The sequence below is a fragment of the Vicia villosa genome, linkage group LG2 (assembly GCF_029867415.1).
Source record: "Vicia villosa cultivar HV-30 ecotype Madison, WI linkage group LG2, Vvil1.0, whole genome shotgun sequence".
Taxonomy (NCBI): domain Eukaryota; kingdom Viridiplantae; phylum Streptophyta; class Magnoliopsida; order Fabales; family Fabaceae; genus Vicia; species Vicia villosa.
Window position 1 is genome coordinate 144,857,190 of NC_081181.1, and position 10,016 is coordinate 144,867,205.

Genomic DNA, 10,016 nt, shown 5'->3' on the forward strand with positions numbered 1-10,016 from the left:
CAGAACCTGTCACAAATGCCAGATATGCAGACAAGATACATGTACCTCCAGTTCCGTTAAACGTCCTGACGGCTCCTTGGCATTTTGCAATGTGGGGTATTGATATGATTGGAGAAATCAAGCCTACTGCCTCCAACGGACATCGCTTTATCCTAGTCGCTATTGATTACTTCACTAAATGGGTAGAAGCAGCTTCTTTTGCTCCTGTTACCAAGAATGTTGTGGCCCGATTTATCAAGCACAATCTCATTTGTCGGTATGGAATTCCCGAAATGATCATCACGGACAATGGCACAAATTTAAACAACAGAATGATTACTGAACTCTGCACACAATTCCATATCAAACATCATAATTCCTCTCCATATCGACCAAAAATGAATGGCGCGGTGGAAGCTGCCAATAAAAACATCAAGAAAATCATACAAAAGATGACAGTAACCTACAAAGACTGGCATGAGATGTTACCTTTTGCTCTTCATGGTTATCGCACATCTGCGCGTACTTCAACAGGGGCAACTCCATTCTCCTTAGTCTATGGTATGGAGGCAGTTCTTCCAATTGAAATTCAGATTCCTTCCCTAAGGATTATGAAAGAAGTCGATCTAGACGAAGACGATTGGATTCATACTCGGTTGGACCAGATAAACTTGATTGATGAGAAAAGGCTCGCAGCTATTTGTCATGGTCAGTTGTACCAAAAGCGTATGATCAAAGCCTTCAAATAGAAAGTCAAAAGTCAGGCATACCAAACTGGTGGCTTCGTTGTCAAACGCATCATCTTACCACAAGGTGATCCCAGAGGCAAGTGGACTCCCACTTATGAGGGACCATTTGTAATCAAGAAAATATTTTCCGGCGGTGCCATGTTGCTTACCACTATGGATGGCGAGGATTTCCCACACCCTGTAAATGCAGACATAGTCAAAAAGTACTTCGCTTGAAAAGAAAAGCTCGCTAAGTTGAAAACCTGAAAGGCAACTTAGGCAAAAAATGAGCGTCTCGGTGGATTGAAAACCCGAAAGGGCGATCCAGGAAAAAATTAGAGACTAAAATAACACTATCCCGGTAGGCTGAAAACCTGAAAAGGCAGCCTAGGCAAAAGTTAGGGAATAAAGCGTACAACTATGTTCCGTTCAGCTGCCTACTCACCGTCAAGATTCAACATATCGAAGACACCGATCAGTCCAATCACTTTCTTCCAACAAGTGAGGGATGAGATGCTCGGAGACAGATTGGCAATAGCAGAATTGAAACTTGACTGGATTGTTTTCACATAGCTATTTATCTTTATCAATATTTTCCAAAAGTTTATGACAATTTCCTACTACTAGGATTTTTTTGTCTCCTTGTACTAATCAGCCTATCATGGCTCTTTTTCAAAAATCAATGCAGCTTAGGCTCAAAATCAACATTTTCACTTTTTCTGTTTTGAATACGTAAACGTCCCAATGATAATTTTGAATGAACATGTGCATTTGAATATGATTGATGTTTACCAGGAAAAACAGGAATAGCATTCAGGTAATGTCCCAATCATTTGGACATCATCCCGAAACCAGCATCCAAAAAAAATCCCCAAGAGAAATACATTTCTCAGTAAATTCCTCAATAAGATTTTCTCTCCCAAAAGAAGTGATTCGAGAAATCTTATTCCCCCAGCAGGGCTGTTCCAGATTACTATCTCCAGAAGGTGTGATCTCCACACCAAGACTTGGTTAGATAGTGCATCGGAGGATTATGCATCTTCCTCATTCCCACTTTAAAAGGGCATCAAAATCAGAACTTCCAATTACCTTTCATCCCCAAGCGGTAGTCAAAGATCCTTCAACAGAGTATCATGGTTCTCAAAGAAGGTCCCCAGCCGAGGGTACTCAAGCAAGACGACAAAAAAAATCATCAACGGTCACAATACCTTCATGTCCAGATGACTAGCAGGGATTTATTCTCCCAACTAGAAGCTTGATATACTCAAAATCATACATTATGCACCATAAATCATACATCATACATCATACACCACAAATCATACATCATACATCATACATACACAGCATATAATGTTTCATGACAAACGCATACATAACATGCATATCTCTCCTTTAGTTCGAGAATCTCATACATTACATGCATCATAAACATTGCATATCACTAACTTGATTTTTTCAGGCAAACGGATATCTTCAACAAAGATGTTCTCAATCACATGCAGTGTTCCACTGAATTCTATTCAGACCAGCAGTCCTCTCAGATATAATCAAGCCGAAGATTCATTCTGAAGAGATCTCTCTTTCCAAACCACTTATCAACTCAAAAAAAAAACAAGCAACACAGATCTAAAGTCGATACCTCAAACAGTTCCATAACGATCTACCATCGAAGATCTAAAGCTGATACCTCAGACGATTCCAGAACGATCTACCATCGAAGATCTAAAGCTGATACCTCAGACGGTTCCAAAACGATCTACCATCGAAGATCTAAAGCTGATACCTCAGACGGTTCCAAAACGATCTACCATCGAAGATCTAAAGATGATACCTCAGACGGTTCCACAGCGATCAACTTTCAAAATCTAAAACGGAAAAACTTTGGACAGTTCTGTAACGATCATCCTCCAAGACCTAAAGCGGTAACCTTGGACGGTTCCGAAACAGTCAACGCAGAGGTTTTCAAATCCTTCATTAAGATATAATCAATGGATTCATTCTGATGAACAAACCATCAAATACAATTGCCAGATGGCATCTGAAAGGCCCATCTCAGGTAATGTTTCAATCTGCCAACAACACTTCTCAAACAACATTCAAAGACAAATTCCAGCATCTCTTCCGATCAAGGTAAGTGCAAATTTTCAGGGCATCTAAATATTCAATCATCTTCTACCTTCGGATTTCAGACAATCTCCTCAGGTTTAAGAAGATTGAATAGGGGCAACTGTTATACCCCAAAATTTGCCCGCATCTTTTTTCAAGAAAACTCCAATCTAAAAATTAGGAGTTTCATATAATCTTGGATTTTTATCCTGATTTATGAAATACTTAGTTTTTAGAATTTTTCTTATACGGTATTTTGGCTCGCTGTTGGATTTACTCTTACGCAAATGCCAAATACTGTTTATTACATCACACACGCTATTTATTTGATATTTATTTACAGATAAATAGCACTGACGCAATTGGTACATAACTAAATCTTTTGCACGCGCAGAGTCCAGGATTCAAACTGTACTGGTAACAAGTACATTATTATTAATTTTTGTTTCCCACTAACTCTTGTACTATATTCCATTATTTTCAAAATCTTTTCAAATCTCTTTTTCAAAAATCAAATCCTAACTTTATTCTATACATCTCTCTTTTTCCCAACATTATCATACACTTTCTTTCAAATCTTACTTCCACTCAAATTTTTTCTTTTGTACGGAATCACTTCATTCCCCAACGTCTCTATCCTTCTTTTCATTCTATAAATACATCTCATTTTTTCCATAAAATCTCACATCAAATTCTAACCCATATCTCAAATTTCTACTTCATATTCATTCTTTCTTCTTCCCCGACAAAATGGCGAAGCGGATAGAAACGTGTTTTCTTATGGTCATCACCGTTGTGGTGGTAATCATGTCTTTCTTCTGTCTACATAGCCCGGAAAAATGTGGACCTGGGATGTTGACACTCCCAATCATCTACATGTTATTGTTTGTAGCATGGGTTATTAATCGTCATTCTTAAAGTTTGCCGTATCTCTTATTTTCTTAAATATACCGTTTACTCGCGTACTGTTCATTATAGTATGTAATATTTGTACTGTCAGTATTAAATGTTGTACTATTTGTCATACTGTTGCTTAATTATCCAAATAATATTTTGTGTGTTTTCTGCCAGTTAAATATTTATTTTTCTATGCATTAAGTGATTTTCAGGGTTATTATCGGTAATTTTGCTCGCATACGGTATATATCATTTATTTATTATGTCTGTGTTTTTCTAACAATTCATGTAAATAAATTTTCAACATTAACAAAAACAAAAAAAAACAACAAAAAGAAAATTAACTTTGACTATTGATTTTTCACTCTACATTAATACCTGAACTGTCAGTTGACAGTCAAACTGCTGACAGTACAATTCTCAGTGTTTTGTACCATCAATCAAATCAATCTTTTGCAATTCAAAAATTCCAAGATTTTTGTCCTAGAAGTCTTCTGAATATCACATGATTAGCAGAGACTCAGCACTGCACAAAAATCAGGTACGCTTAACTGTCTCCTACACAAACAGTCCCTAATTAGGGTTTATTGTTTTTTCAGGAGAAACAAGTTTTTGAGACCTCAAATGGATTTCATGGACCTCCATACATCTCAAAGTACCATCATACAAATTTTCAAACTTCAATTCACTCAGACGCACCGTCAGCAGCTCAAAGAGTCAACAGACGGCCCGTTTGACCAAAAAAGTCAACAGACAGTCAAAAATGAATTTTTTTGTCAACATCCATATTTTGTCAAAGGATTCATTATTTGATCATTGGATGATCATAATTCATCAAGGAAAGATAAAAAATCAACAAAACCCTAAGATTCAAAATTAGGGTTTTCTCCTAAAAAGTCAACTGAACTTTGACTGGTCATAACTCTCTCATCCTTCATCCAAAAAATTCAAACCAAAGCTCATTTTGAAGTAAATTCAATTATCTTTCAAATGCAATTGTTCCCATGGTCATTACATTCACAATTTGAAAAATATGGACAAAGACATTACAGGTCATTTTCAAAGTCAACAAAAAGACACTTTTTTCAAAAGGACACACAAGGAGCATCAAAAATCATTTTGACATGAGACCAAGTACATTAGTTAGAGGACTCTTTGAGGTTTCCAAAAAGTGAAAGATATCCTTCATATGACAAAATTTGAGGGATTTACACCTTGTTGAAGTTGGCTAAATTTTGGGAAAATGCATAAAACCAACATTGATCAAAAATGTATTTTTTCCAAATGGGGCCAAGTTTTCATAGTTCAAACATGTTTACCATGATATAATGGGCCTCCCACGACCAAGACAATGCCCACATCATTTTTATTCATTTTTGGTTTAATTTTATCCCATTTAAGATTAAATTGAAAATGGAAAATGGAAGGATAATGGATGGCTTAATTTCTAAGCATGACTCATCAAGGGAATCAACCAAAACTCTGCCCCAAGCCAAGTACAGCAGAAGGATGGTGGAAAGTCAAGCCATGGTAGCTTAAATGCAAAGCCATATGTGTTGAAAAAGTCAAGAATTCAACAAAAGCACTTAATGCTTTCTAGCTTAGTTCTTAAGCACTTCAATGCTTATATAAGAGCTATAACACTTCAGTAATAAAGGGAACACGAATTCAGAGCCAATAGAATGCTTATACCACTCTTGTAATCACTTGAAATTTTGAAGGAAATTTAGAATTCGAATTTTAAATTATAGCTAGTTTCAACACAAACTAAACACTTAAACACATTCCCTAGCTCTCACTGAACATAATCAGATAAATTGCAAGTCTTGAAACTCACTGAATCGAGCTACACAGGTCATGATTTGTCCAAACCAAAATCAGTTCGTATTTGATCATACACGCATGCCTAGCAAGATGTAGACATATATTTGAGTTTAGTTTGATGTGTAGATCATTTCTGGAAGTTTAATTGAGTTTTGGGTGCTTGTATACGTGGTTACCATTTTTAGGGTTCTTAGATCCTATTTAGGGGTTTTCGTTACAAGCAAAATTAGAAGAAACTAAGGCCATATTCGAATTTAGGGGAGAAAACCCAGTCAAAAAAGCATATCGCAAAAAATTTATGTTTTGGTTTACCCCTGTTCGCTATTTTTGCAGATTTAGGGTTCATCAATTACAACGCTTTTGCATAAAAGCGGTGTTAAAATTGGTGTCTGGAGGTTGAAGACGAAGACGTGTCCCCTCCCCATTGACCAGTCTGCGCGCGCGTGTTTTTAAATAACCCTCGGATTCAGTGTCTGCATGTGTGTCACATGTGGTGGTCCCTCACAATCTGAGCCATCTGATCTCACTAATTCACTCATCCAACGCATCAGAATGAAGCCCCATACCATGGACTTTATTTAATTACCACATCTGATCATTATCTTTATATTTTCTATTTTTATTTTAATTTCTTTATAAAATTAATTAAAAATAGTTTTAAATATCCAAAAAATACACAAAAAATATTTTTAAGTTGATAAAATAATATTTTATTTTTCTTCATAATTTAAATATTTTGTATAATTAATTAGATAATATGCATATATTTATCTTTTAATTATTTTAACCAATCCAAAAATCATAAAAAAATTTGTTCTTCATATTAAATATTGTTTATATATTATAAACTAATTTTATATATATTTAGGATAATTTTATCTTTAAGTTTTAATTATTTGTATAATTATTTGTATAATTATGTATTAATTAACTTAATCAATTTCAAATCAATTTCAAAAATCCCAAAAAAATTAGTTTTGTTTTAAAATTAATTGACAAGCATTTTGAACATATTTTAAACTTAATTTTTAGGTTTAAATTTATTTTCATCTTTTTCTCATTTTAATTTAATTAATCATGCATTAATTATAATTAAAATAAATCATCAAAAAGTCCAAAAACATTTCTTTTATTTTTCTTGCAATTTAAATTCCTAGATAAATGTATAGGTTGTCAAATCCATGTAAATAGCGTAGTTTACATTTCCTGCACAATCGATGTAATAGCGTAGATTTACTTTCCGCATTTTACATTTCCGCATTTTAAATTCTAGTACATATAAAACTGCGTGTATGCCAAAGATTAAAATTGAACCGTTAGATCACTAACTTCAAAGATAAAATATCTGAATCAAAACACAATCACACTTGCACCTCTTAGGGTAATCTCTCTTTCATTCTTTTCAAAAATCAAAAAATCAAATTCTACTGTTTCGAATCGAACTTTTGTTTATATCCGGTGAAAGGATAGATTTTTAAAGGAACTAGGATAAAGACCTTATAACTCAGGGTAGACCTCCTAATTTGCTTGCTCGAATCAAAACAAACAAATCTCTCATATATCGTTGTTTTTCAAAAATAAAACTTTCAAAAAGACAATACTTTGTATATATCCAAACAAGGATCATTACGAAGTTAACGTTCTTTTTTCAAAAACATCTTTTGAAAGATAAAAACTCTTTGTATACATCCGCACAAGGATCATTACAAAGTCAATTTACAAAGGTATTTGAAACCACATACGAGCATTTCAAAGCAATTGAAAACAAGTGAGCTAAGCAAATTAAAGAGCCCATGGATAACCATGGATACAAAGGGTGCTAACACCTTCCCTTTGTATAACCTACCCCCTTACCCAGAATTTCTTAAAGGTCTTTTTTCTGTTTCTTTTATAAACCTTTCCTTAATTGGATAAAATAAAAGGTCGGTGGCGACTCTCTGATTTTCAAATACAAAAGCAGAAACAAAAAAGAGTCAGTTCGCGTATCTCTCCGCGAGAGGTATGGCAAAAAACCGAGGGCGACAATTGGCATACAATAAAGATCATGCAATAGTTAGAATATAAATAAAAGTTGTAAATAAGAAACCTGAATAATAAAAAACTGAATTAATCCTTGGATCTTCAAGTACTCGAACTTCCACCGTAAATCGGTCGGGTCGTTCTTCAAATATTATTCAACATAAAGTAAAAACCAAAGAATAAAATACTTGAAACTAATGTAAGGTTAGATTAGTTAAAGATTCACAACAATTTTCGGTGTATAAATTGTTGTGAGAAAAATAAAAGAAAAATAGAATGCCAAAAGTAAAATTGCTGAAAGAAATTGCAAAAACAAGGAAACTAGGATTGCACTTTTTGCTGCTAAAAAATTCGGAACCCTTCAATGTGAATTCATAATTGTTTTTATAGTCACATGTAGTAACTGTATTTTCTTCTCACGTTTTTCCGTTCCCGATTTCTTCTCCTCAAATATAGTCCTCAATTGACTTGGAAAGTAGCACAAAAATAGGGGACGTGGCTAGATTCCGTGAACTAGTCAAAAGACGAGCGTCTCTTTTGGGTGAGGGAGTGGAGACGGGCGTCTCCACTTGGTGACGTGGCTGGAAAGGTGTGAGACGGACGTCTCATTTGCTTGATGTGGAAACGGCCCATTGGGCCCTAGAGACGGGTGTCTCCTTCTTGCATTAGGTGGGAGTTCAGCTCCTTCGTGGGTTGGGCTTAAACTTGTGGTTTTAGTATATTTCTTCTACACCCCCTCTTGCTGTTTATACCTACTTTCATTTCTTTGGATTTTTGGATGAATTCTTCTCGATTTCTTTCCTTTTTTTTCAATCGATCTTCGAATAACCTAATCAATCTGAAACAACAAAAATACTAGTATAATACTAAAATAAAATAGAATAATTAAAAGAAAATGCTAACATTATTTATGATAATTAAGTCAGGTATACTATATAAATTCGTGTTATCATTTGTGACATAGCTTGAGAGGAGGTTTAAAACAATTGTGTTAAACATAATGTGTAAGCAGAGTATTTAAAAGGATTACAGTGATGCTAAACATGCATTATTCCAATGCTTTTACTATAAAACAAATCTTACTTTGATTTGAATTATTCTACTTGCGGATGTTCCAAGTTGATGTGGACTCCTGTTTCATTCCAAGCATTCCACATGGTTGGTTTTTCAGATGCTTATTGACAATGGAAAGAAATGATCTTTAGATCCTGCATAGAAAACATAATGTAATAAAGAACGAACTATAGGGTAATACAAATACCTAGGTTTTGTTTACACCTAACATGGGTGATGATAAAAACTCTTGGACCGTTAGTTGTGTTTGATGTGACATGGTTGGGAAGTTTGGTTCTATGATCCTCACAAATGGTACAAAACACAAGGTTACCATGTTCATCACTAAGTACAATGTTGACACATGTTTTCTTCCCATTCCCATCAAGCATGACTTGATGACCTCATGCAACACTCTAATAACATCTAAGTAAAAATAACATTGCAAAATATATCAAAATCAAAGATATTACAACATAAACTACTATAAGGTGTGCAAGGAATATCTAAGTCGTTAAAGAAATAGATATCCTAAAATATAAAGAAATATCTAACAATTTAAAGCTGCAAACTTTGCCATCTAGAAACTCAAAGATTAATTTGAATTTGTATTGATGAGGATGCACGTCAGATAAATTTGGCTTATAAATTGGTACGGCCCCACTGAAAAGAAGTATAAGTTTTTTAGGGAAAATTATTCTCCAATAGTTTACCATTGTAAAAGGTATAAGTATGATTTTCAATTAGTTGCTTCATCCAATCTTTAAAATCTGTACGTCAGGTCAAAACATGTATCTGATCACCCTTCAAAAATGAAAAGTATCAGGACTATCTTTAAAGTTTGAATAATGTTAAATAAATCAAACAGACTAAGACTAATTTCAGACGAAAGGTGAATTTATATATATATATATATATATATATATATATATATATATCGGAATCTTGAATAACCATCTTAATATGCAACTATCAAATAGGCTCTTTCGCTGTCCATAAGTCAATGATTCAGATTGTCATTTCCATAATTGATTGCCCTTATCCTAATCTTTGATCGAAATATGTAGTCTTGACATCTAATAAAAAAATTATTGATTAGAAATGATATCAAACATATAAGTGTAGCAAAGTAGCAAAACATGGAAAAAAGAAGTAACAACACATAAGTAGCAAACATATCAGTAACCTATCAATAAACTTAAAGGAATACATTGATGGACCAGGTTTAAAAAATGGTCTTGACATGCAATAAAAAACATCTGAACATAAATGATATTGCCATAAAAGATTTCTAAATAGTTTATGTATGTATAACATATCAGTCAAGCAAAGTAGTAAGACATGGTAAAAAAAGTAGCAACATATAAATGTAACAAACATATTAGTCAAGCATGTCAATAAACTAGA